This window comes from Herpailurus yagouaroundi, unplaced genomic scaffold (genome assembly GCF_014898765.1).
Source record: "Herpailurus yagouaroundi ecotype Mexico unplaced genomic scaffold, PumYag 140, whole genome shotgun sequence".
NCBI classification, from domain to species: Eukaryota; Metazoa; Chordata; class Mammalia; order Carnivora; family Felidae; genus Herpailurus; species Herpailurus yagouaroundi.
The window spans coordinates 82,304,563-82,314,920 of NW_024412395.1; the positions used below are offsets into that span (position 1 = coordinate 82,304,563).

Sequence of the window (10,358 nt, forward strand, 5' to 3'; positions counted from 1 at the left end):
GTTTCCGATTCTGTGTCTCCCTCTCTCTCTGCCCCTCCCCCGTTCATGCTCTGTCTCTCTCTGTCCCAAAAAAATAAATAAAAACGTTGGAAAAAAAAATTTTTTTAAAAAAATAAAATAAAATTCTTCAAAATTAAAAACTAATTAATTTACTTATTAATTTATTTATTTCCACTTCCACCACAGGTATAATCATACTTCTACTCATGCTGCTCCTAGGGTGGAAGATGACCATCGTGCATATATATATACACCTCCCCCTCCAGGAACCCAGGCACAAGCCACCCACCCCAACACTCACAGACAGAAGCATTCCAGTGCACACAATCCCAGATGATACATTTTCCCACAGTTTAAGTTGACTTTAGACACCTGAATATTTCCCCTGAGGAAGTGCATCATTCCTGGGGTACTGCAATACCAGGTCAATGTGTGGAGTAGATGGAGCAAGCTCCTATTCCATCTCCCTGCTCCAAAAATCTACTTACTATATTATCCTGGGACAAAGGATGCATTGGATATTAAACAGATAAGAACAGACACCACACTTGATCTTAACCAAAGTCCTAGAAGTGATAAAAAAAACAAATTTATTTTAAAATGAAATTCAAAGATGGATAAAAAAAAGTTGTGAACAAGTATGCTTAAAGACAAATATTAAGGAAAAAAAACAGGGAAAAAATGGGGGGGGGTAGGGCAACTAAATATCCTACAAGAAAAAAAAAAACCAAACCTGAGTAAACTGAGGTGTGTTTTATGTCCATTCTGGATTATAATGCAGGTGCTGTAAATTATTCCTAAAGCATTTAATGTATGGGAAAATGCCAGTGATAAAACTTTAAATGAAAGAAACAAAACTAAATTGTGCATACTTAATGGCTATATAACATACATACACAAAGGTGAGAAAATGTATCAAAAATTTAAACTGTAGTCATTTCTGCGTGGTAGGACAGAGTTTTATTTTCTTCTTTATACACCTCTAAATGTCACATATTTCCATTAATATTAACGAAAGGGGGAAAAAAGGAGAAGGTAAACTACAAACTCAAAATCCTCTTGTAAAAACTTACTTCCCATTTAACCTGATAAGATTCTGTTTTACTTTTGATTCTAAAATTATTGGACTATGTTAACAAAGATAAACCTCTTTAAATATTAATATTCACAACTATACAAGCCAAAAGAATTACGCCAATAACTATACAGCTGTAAAATTATACTTTACAGTTTCTAAAGATACCCGTTTAATCTCTGCTGTTTCTAGCACTGTCACATCGAAATATATGGTCCCTTCATCTATGCATTAGATAAGGTTTTCACATGGAAAATCTCATACCAAATCTTAATTTATATCATTAAAAATAAGCATGTGTAAATAACAATTTGGCTGTAAGAAATGACACAAATAGGACAGCATGCAGTGTTCACATAACATACTCCATGGCAACTGAAAAATAAAAAATACTGTTTAGAGAAATTAAAGACCTAAATAAATGGGCAGATATACCATTATTAATGGACTGAAAGATGGAACGTCATTATACGTCAATTGCCCCCATATTGAACTAAGTATTCACTATGTAATTATAGCCAATATCCCAATGTCTGATTCTAAAATTTACATGGAAAAGCAAATGACCCAGAACAGCCAAAAGAATCTGGTAAAAGAACCTGGGGTAAACTACCTGCCTTCAAGATTTACTCTAAGGCTAAGTAATCAAGACAATGTAGCAATGGCAAAAGAATTGAGAATTCCATCACTGTAACAGAATACAGTCCAGAAATAGGCTCATTCTTACAATGTCAAATGATTTTCAACAAGGATGTCAAAGTAGGTAAGTTGAAAAGGAAAGGTTTTGTTTTTCTACCATTGATGAGATATAGTTGACAAACTGAAGTACAAAGCTTTTTTTAACAGATGCTGGAGCAAACATATAAAATATTAAGGGTGGGGAAGCCTCCACTTCTTTATCAAACCATTAACAAAAATCAATTCAAAATGGATCACAGACTGAAATGTAAAGGCTAAAATTATAAAGCCCTTAGGAGAAAATATAAGATACCTTTGCAACTTTGGTGTAAGTCAAGATGTATAAGGATAGAAAACACTAAACCATGAAAGTAAAAATATTTTGATAAAGTCCAATATAAAAACTTCTTCTCTTTGAAAGATACCACTAAAAATATAAACAGGCAAGTCACAGACTTTTAGAAAATATTCACAAATATATCTGATGAGGGACTTGTATTGAGAAAATATAAAGACTTGCTACAACTAAACAATAAAAAAGATAACCCAATTTTTTAAATGGGCAAGACTTGCAGTCATTTCCCAAATGGCTAATATGAACCTGAAAAGTTGCTCAACATTACAGGGGATCAGGGAAACGCAAATTAAAACTACAACGAGGTACCACTACATTGGCATTACAGTGGCTAGAAGGCAAAAGACTGACAATTCCAAGTGCTGCTGAATATATAAAATGATGTGTACAATTTTGGCTAAGTTTGTCAGTTTCTTGAAGGATTAAAATTACACCTACCCTATATAACCCAGCCATGTTCTCATAGGTATTTATCCAAGAGAAATAAAAAAGACTTGTATACAAATAAAAGAGACTTGTACACAAATGCTATAGCAGCTTTATTAGTAAGAGCCAGAAATGGAAGCAGGTGAATCTATCAACAGGTGAATGGATAAATAAGCAACAATATGGAACAATCTAAAAATCATTATTCTACTTGAAAATAAGCCAGATTACACACACACACACACACACACACACACACACACACACACAGAAAGAGAGAAAGAGAGAGAGAGAGAGAGAGAGAGAGAGAGAGCGCGCGCGCGCGCGCATGGGCAAGCGCTAGCGCTAGAGCTCAGGGAGAGGGAGGGAGGGAGGGGGAAAGAAGAAGGGGAAGGTGAGGGGGGGAGAGAGAGAGAAAAACACTGAGTGATTCTACACATAAGATTCTAAGAATGCAAACTAATCTATAGTGACAGGTTGCCTGGAGACAGAGGGGAAGGGAGATACGACTTGCAAAAAGTTATGAGGAAACTTTGGGGGACGATGGAAATGTTTACTATCTTGATTGCAGTGATGGTTTCATGTGTGTATGAAAACACACCAAATTGTATACCTTAGTGTGTAGTTTATTATATGGAAATTATATCTCAATAAAGTAGAAGAAAAATTTTTCAAGAAACAAGCAAACCAAAAAACTTTAGAGCAGAATTAGAGTCAAGGTAGTGGCTAGCCATGAGGGGCAGGGGTATAAGAGAAGCAGATGTGGGGCAGGGGGCTTCTGGCACACCTGTGTTTTTCTTTTTTTCATCTCTGTACTGGTTACGGAAGAGCAGTCAAGTTGTAAAAGTGTACACTTATGATATGTGTACTTTTCTGTATATTTTTCTTCAATACTGTTTTTACTTCTATTTAAGTATTTATTTTTGAGAGAGAGAGAGAGAGAGAGAGAGAGAGAGAAAGAGAGAGAATGAGGCAGAAGATAGAGGGAGACAGAGGATCCCAAGCAGGCTCCCCACTGCCACTCAGAGCCTGACGCGGGACTCAAACTCACGAATTGTGAGATCATGAACTGAGCCAAAACCAAAATTTGGAGGCTTAACCGACTGCGCCACCCAGGCATCCCTCAATACAAAGTTTTTAAAAGCGGATATAACATCTACCTATGACCTAGCAATCTGACTCCTTTATCCAAGAGAAATGAAACATCTGTCCACAAAAAGACCTGTACAAACATATTCATAGCAGTTTTCTTCACAATGGTCCCAAACTGGAAATAGCCCAGGTGTCCATTAATAGGAAACTAGATAAACAATCTATGGTACACACTGCTTGTAAAATTGAATATTACTCCACAATAAAAAGAAACAAACTAATAACGCAAGCAATAACACGCATGTGTCTAAAAACATCATGCTGGGTGCAAGAAGTCAGGGATAAAAGAGTACATATGCACAATCAACTAATAGAAAGTTATAGAAAAGGCAAAATTTACCTATGGTTGTAGTTGCTTCTAGGAGAAGTAACTATCTAGGATAGGGAGAAGTAGAGAGAGAGTGGGGGAAGGTAAAGGGTAGTCATAGAAATGTTTTAGATCTCACTAGAAATGTCAGGACAAAAATGCTCACTACAAATATGGAAAAATTATGTCTATCAAAACTAGTGAATAACTAAATTAAATGTTTAACTGGTACCTTTAATTCACCTTCAATAATCCTCAAAAGCATAATGCAAAATCCAAATTTAAGTTTCTGAAAAAAGTCTATAATTTCAATTGCGGTGAAGAATGAATTTTATTTAGGTCTCACTTTGCTGTGAAGTCTCACTTTACATATTTTTCTTCTATAAAAATCATTTCCCAATCATTAAGAAAATGAGAATGCCTTGTCCCAAGTACTTTTGTTTGTCTTTGTTTTTTATTTTGAAAGAGAGAGAGAGGGGCGCCTGGGTGGCGCAGTCGGTTAAGCGTCCGACTTCAGCCAGGTCACCATCTCACGGTCTGTGAGTTCGAGCCCCGCGTCAGGCTCTGGGCTGATGGCTCAGAGCCTGGAGCCTGTTTCCGATTCTGTGTCTCCCTCTCTCTCTGCCCCTCCCCGTTCATGCTCTGTCTCTCTCTGTCCCAAAAATAAATATACGTTGAAAAAAAAAAAAAAAAAGAGAGAGTGAGCGAACGGGGGCAGGACAGGGGCACAGAGAGAGGGAAAGAGAGAATCCTCCTGCACTGACTGTGCAGAGCCCAACGTGGGGATCCATCTCAGGAATCGGGAGATCGTGACTTAAGCTGAAATCAAGAGATGGATGCTTAACCAACTGAGCCACCCAGGTGTCCCTTAAGTGCTTTATTTTTAAGATGGATTCATATAATAATATTATACACTACGAAATGGAACTCTTCTGAAAGGTCCATTAACAATAATAATTCAGTAAGACTGTATAGTGGTTTCTAAAATGGAGGTGACTCTACCCCAGGAGGTAGGAGTGATGATCTAAGAAGAACGTATTAGGAGCTCTTTTTGTATTTAATCTGTATCATACGTATGTATTTTAAGTATAATATAAGGTAATAGAATATATAGATTTCCTTAACACACAAAATGACACTGGCATGTTCATTATGGCCACCAATCAATCACACCTGATATAAAGTAATCCAAGTATTCTGGTACTAAGTGATTCTAAGTATTCTGAGACAGTGATAGTATTTGCTAGATTCTTTTTCAATAATGAAATAAAGAACACGACTTTTTGGAATGTGCTACAAGAAATGGGTTCAGAGAAGATACAGTTTCAACAGTAAACGATTTCCTTAATAGAAACAGTATTTTATGGAAAAACTATTATATAATCCTTCATGAAGCAGCTGTTTTGATTTCAACAAAAGAAAGTTGGGGGCAGGAAGTAAGATTTAATTTCAAAAGCAACTACTGCCAGCAAAAGACAAGCTGAAGCAAGAAGACTGTCAAGTGTTATAATATTTTACTGATGTAGTTGAGGAGTGACCATCGTATTTTATATCAAACAGGTTTATTAGCTGTTTCATGGCAAAGTATTTAAAAGAGGTGTCAAAAAGTTAAGCATTTATTTTTTTACAAAGAGTCTAAATTTGCGGACTTTCTGTGGTGACTATAGTAGCATACCACCTAGCCACTGTTTTCAACAGCAAAAACAAAAAATTGGTTAATCTGTACCTTAAAAATCGATGAGACATTTTATTTTTAAAAAAAAATTTTTTTTTCAACATTTATTTATTTTTGGGACAGAGAGAGACAGAGCATGAACGGGCGAGGGGCAGAGAGAGAGGGAGACACAGAATCGGAAACAGGCTCCAGGCTCTGAGCCATCAGCCCAGAGCCCGACGCGGGGGCTCGAACTCACGGACCGCGAGATCGTGACCTGGCTGAAGTCGGACGCTTAACCGACTGCGCCACCCAGGCGCCCCTCGATGAGACATTTTAAAACTCAGTAAGAAAATATCTGTTTTCCAAAAGAAAACAAGGTGTGTCATCTTGAATCACTCACATATCCTAAAAACAGAGAAACCATTTTCTAAGTCTTTCAGTGCTTTCCAGGGTTTTCTATGGATTTTGAACACATTTATTAAAAATATATCAGTGCAAATCCTCACACTGGAAAAGCAAACTTTACTAGCTAAATCTGCAAAAGTGATGGATGGAAATTAAACAATGGGTATCTCCAGTAAGAAAGCACAGCCAAATATATACTTATTCTTTTTGGGTATATGTCCCTATATAAGCTGCCTTCTAGTTAAGACAAGCATTAAAACCAAGTACCGGGGCGCCTGGGTGGCGCAGTCGGTTAAGCGTCCGACTTCAGCCAGGTCACGATCTCGCGCTCCGTGAGTTCGAGCCCCGCGTCAGGCTCTGGGCTGATGGCTCAGAGTCTGGAGCCTGTTTCCAATTCTGTGTCTCCCTCTCTCTCTGCCCCTCCCCCGTTCATGCTCTGTCTCTCTCTGTCCCAAAATAAATAAAAAACGTTAAAAAAAAAAAAAAAACAAGTACCAAATTAAACAGATTTCAGATGCAGACTTTGGAATTTCTGTATTACCAAGTAGTAAACCCAAGATTTTTTCAAACATAATGCAGCATAGTCATTGCTCCTGCTTTAAAAAATATGTATTTATTTTAAAATTGTAAACAAAAAGGTTTTGTAGCCATTACTAACATTTATAAAGTACTCCACTCATAGATAAGGGGATCATGATTCCCTTCACTAGTCTCTAAAACCATTTGTTACAATATAAAATAATCAATAAAGAATTATTCTTTATAAATAAAGTAAACACTATTAGACATTATTAGATTTTAGTGAATCCTTTCAGGAGATGTAACCAATTGTAAATAATTCTTCAAATAATAGTTTTCATTAAAAACTTTACTCAATTTCTATTCTACTTAAGGGACTGAGGTATTTCAGATGAGTAAAAGTAGGGCCAATAATCCAAAACTCAGGGGAATTTAAGACAGTACAATTATCTACAACACAAAGCAAATCAAGTAAGGTCTAGAGAAATGAAGAAGAAAGCAATTCTGCTTGGTGTCTAACAGCTTCACAAAGAAGGTGTATGAAGCTGGGTCGCAAAGGATAAGTGAGATTTTGACTGGAAAAAAATAGAAAAAAGCATGTCTGAGAACCATGGATAGAGGCATGAACAACCCGGGGTAAGAAAAGAATATACTGTATATAGTTGTTTTGCTGTACTCACTTAGCTAACACTTTTCTTCACATATCAAATTTAGCAAGATTCTTTTAAAGGTATTTTCCAAAAAAGCATCTACCTCTTAAGAACCGTTACAAAATTGGTTTACTGCAATTCTACAATATTTAGGCCTATCTAAAATTAAAATGTTTACAGTTCCAATTATCTCCAGATTCACTATTCTTCACCAGGGGGCTTAAATTTTAAGTGTCACACAATGACAAGACATCATTATGGACCTCCCAACCTTCTCATGTAAAGGGATGACTTACTTGTCCTTTCTTTTCTAAATCTAATCCCTCCCCTTTTTCAAATCCCAGTACCATGTGCTTTCTTCTTGGACTCTGCTCCCTTGATTACATTCTCTACTGATTCCTTGTATCCTGCACTTAAACTGGCATCCTCTCTGTTTTAGAGGGGTGAATACCTAGCTCTTCTGACTTCTCCATTACATCTAGCTCTGCCCAAAGAAGAAAAACAATATGTATTTTATTAGCAGCAAAATATATACTGTTTTAAAAGCCAATCTGTAAATCAAGAGTGGTGTATTTTAAGACATCTGCCCCAACATGTGGTAAATTACATCTTAAAGTAACAGCAGTAAGAGCATGGGATGAAGCTTTAGAGAACATGTAATTTGGGGGTTTTCTAATATTTCCCAATAAAACTTTCCCAGATGAATTTTTTTTATTTAAATCCAAGTTAGTTAACATAGTGTAATAATGATTTCCGGAATAGAATTCAGTGATTCATCACTCACAAAAAACACCCAGGGCCCATCCTAACAAGTGTCCTCCTTAACGTCCCTTGCCCATTTAGCCCATCCCCCCGACCCAAAACCCCTCCACCAACCCTTAGTTTATTACCCGTATTTAAGAGTCTCTTATGGTTTGTCTCCCTCCATTTTTACATTACTTTGCTTCCCTTCCTCTACGTTCATCTGTTTTGTTTCTTAAATTCCACATATGAGTGAAATCATATTTGTCTTTCTCTTACTGACTTATTTCACTTAGCATAATACACTCTAGCTCTATCCATGTTGTTGCAAATGGCCAGATTTCATTCTTTTCAATCGCTGAGTAATATTCCATTATATATATACCACATCTTCTTTATCCATTCATCAGTCGATGGACATTTGGGCTTTTTTCTTACTTTGACTATTGTTGATACTGCTGCTATAAACACTGGGGTGCATGTCTAGATGAAATCTTTTTTACTTTATTTTTTTCTTAAATGTTTATTTATATTTGAGAGAGAGATAGAGACTGTGTATGAGTGGAGAGGGGCAGAGGGAGTCAGAGACAGAATCGGAAGCAAGCTCCAGGCTCACAGCTGTCAGCACAGAGCCTGACACAGAGGGGCAACTCATGAGCAGTGAGATCATGACCTGAGCCAGAGTCAGACCCTTAACCAACTGAGCCACCCAGGCACCCCTGAAATCTTTTTCTTTTTTTAAATGTTTATTTTTGAGAGAGAGAGAAAAATAGAGTGTGAGTAGGGGAGGGGCAGAGAGAGGGAGACACAGAATGTAAAACAGGTTCCAGGCTCTGAGCTGTTAGCACAGAGACTGATGGCGGGGCTTGAACACACAAACTGTGAGATCATGACCTGAGCAGAAGTTGGACACTTAACCGACTGAGCCACCCAGGTGCCCCTCCAGATGAAATCTTTATACAGCATCTCAGATACATAAAACTGACACAAGTACTGCTAATACTATTCTATGTTCAAATATATTAATTTATTACCAACTCAAAGAGACAAGTTAAGGATTAAGTATGTTATAGTCTTATAACAATCTAAGCAAACCATTTATTACTGTAAAGTTTTGTCTTGATTTCACCCAGATAAGTAATTCCAAGTAGGTAGCAGCTTTTGTAGTCTCAGGATATGATTCAGTTAAATTGAAAAAAAAAAAATTTGTAAGTTTTTTCTTTCAAAATTAGTTTTGAATATGTTGTTATAGTTTTCAATTTGTTAAAAAAAAATTTTTTTTACCGTGCAACAAAACCTTTATTAACATTTTGAATAGCTATCGAAAAAAACATCAATTCAGCTTTAATGAAACTGGTAATATCTAAACCTAGAGTGGGGCAAATGGCTAGAACGCAGAGTAATGCCATCATTGGGTATATAAATTCAAGACTGAAGCATTAACAGCCACCCCTCAGATGGAGAACCAGGTGCAGGGTTGATCCTTTCTGGGTGCTGTAATCAGAAAGAGTGCGGCTATCTTCCAGCAGCTTTGCCTGCAAAAAGGTGAGCCTCTGCTGGTCAGGGCAGATCCCTTCTTTATCTTGGATCTTAGCTTTCACATTCTCAATGGTGTCACTGGGCTCCACCTCCAGAGTGATGGTCTTGCCAGTCAGGGTCTTCGCAAACATCTGCATACCACGCCTCAGATGCAGGACAGGGTACAGGGTCGACCCTTTCAGAATATTGTAATCAAAAAGAGCCTGGTCATCTTCCAGATGCTTGCCTGCAATAATGAGCCTCTTTATCCTGGATCTTTTTCTATGGTGTCACTGGATTCCACTTCCAAGGCAATAGTCTTGCTGGTCAAAGTCTTAGTGAAGATTTGCATTTTGACCTGCTAGCGAATGCAAAGACACTAAATCCAATCACAATGAGTCACCTCCACACCAACACACAAACACCCAAACACCCGACAATGCCAGCCACTTGTGAACTAAAATTTTTTGTGTATGTATGTGAGGGTTGCTGAGTCCTTTCAACGGAGAAAAAACAGTCCTTTCACCAAATGGTGCTGTAAACTGGATATACACATGTGAAAGGATGTGGTTGGACCCATATCTAACACCACACATAAATATTAACTAAACATAAAAGCTTAAACTATAAAACTGTTAGAAAAAAACATATGGCAGGGGCGCCTGGGTGGTGCAGTCGGTTAAGCGTCCGACTTCAGCCAGGTCACGATCTCGCGGTCCATGAGTTCGAGCCCCGCGTCAGGCTCTGGGCTGATGGCTGGGAGCCTGGAGCCTGTTTCCGATTCTGTGTCTCCCTCTCTCTCTGCCCCTCCCCCATTCATGCTCTGTCTCTCTCTGTCCCAAAATAAAGAAAAAAACATATGGGAAAACCTTCAT

The 10,358-nt window shown here is 37.6% G+C and overlaps 1 non-coding gene and 1 pseudogene across 1 annotated transcript; both read right to left on the reverse strand.

The window, feature by feature from the left end:
• Nucleotides 1-388: 388 nt before the first annotated feature.
• On the reverse strand, nt 389-577 carry LOC121031184 (U2 spliceosomal RNA). Its single transcript, XR_005790606.1, has one exon. It is a non-coding gene; the product is annotated as a U2 spliceosomal RNA (small nuclear RNA).
• An 8,662-nt stretch (nt 578-9,239) lies between these two features.
• LOC121030945 (ubiquitin-like) lies at nt 9,240-9,850 on the reverse strand (annotated as a pseudogene).
• Nucleotides 9,851-10,358: the final 508 nt, after the last annotated feature.